The sequence below is a fragment of the Micropterus dolomieu genome, unplaced genomic scaffold, assembly GCF_021292245.1.
Source record: "Micropterus dolomieu isolate WLL.071019.BEF.003 ecotype Adirondacks unplaced genomic scaffold, ASM2129224v1 contig_5467, whole genome shotgun sequence".
NCBI lineage: Eukaryota > Metazoa > Chordata > Actinopteri > Centrarchiformes > Centrarchidae > Micropterus > Micropterus dolomieu.
In genome coordinates this window covers 1-918 of record NW_025734456.1, presented here as the reverse complement: position 1 = coordinate 918, position 918 = coordinate 1, and the positions used below count along the sequence as shown (strand labels likewise).

Sequence of the window (918 nt, the reverse complement as noted above, 5' to 3'; positions counted from 1 at the left end):
GCTTCTCACCTTGGAAACACGTCCATGTTCTGGTGATCTCTGATGCTTGCGTCACATTCAACATGCTAATCTGTGGCACTGAACACCTGCGAAGGTGCTGCTACACCTGAGAGCGGACCTTTCAGTGATTTCAAATGACACATCAGATCAGAATTATGAACATAAAATAAAAGCAGAGTTTACTGCAAGTGGACTTGAAGCTAGATCTTTGAGGTGGAAGGCAAGAACACTAACCATTAGTCCACAGAGAACCCAAGGACACCGCTCAGAAGTCCAGAGTGTTTATGTTGGAAAAAAAAAGCTTTCTTCCACAGCAGGACTTGAACCCAGAACACCTGTCCCAGAGGATATTCATTCCTTGGTGAAGCTGCTATAACAGGAACCAGTTGGTTTCTGTATACCAAGGCCAGCATTTTCTACCAATTATTGTTGGGTAAAATAGGTCTCAACCGCAATGGTACTTGTTTGTCTTCCATGGTTTAGAGAATGTAGAGCAGCCGCTGGTGAGATCACCAGGACAGAAGTCAGTTAGGACCAGTACATCAAAGGACAGATTTTGGAAACACTGAGCTGATTCAGTCAGAGGATGTTTAAGTGAACTTACTAAAACAGGGAGCAATTTCCTGTTTTGAATAGGTAGAGGCTTCCGTGGACACATTAAGCTGTAAAGGCACTGCTGGGATTTTAACCCAGGATCTCCTGTTTACAAGAGAGGCGCTTTCACCGACTAAGCCACAGCACCCGCCGCAGGCAACTACGCTAGCTGTTTCAGGTGGTCTGGTTTCGGAATCAAGTCTTAGGATTGCCACATTCTACTCGGTCACTCGTGTTTTTCTTGAAGCTGCGTAGAACGCGCATGAGGTTATTCTGGTTTTTGTCCTTGGGAAGTGGCGTATCGCTATTAAAAACTCCACTTAG

At 45.1% G+C, this 918-nt stretch overlaps 1 non-coding gene across 1 annotated transcript; it reads right to left on the bottom strand.

Moving 5' to 3' along the window:
- Positions 1-668: 668 nt before the first annotated feature.
- On the bottom strand, positions 669-742 carry trnat-ugu. Its single transcript has one exon. It is a non-coding gene; the product is annotated as a tRNA-Thr (tRNA).
- Positions 743-918: the final 176 nt, after the last annotated feature.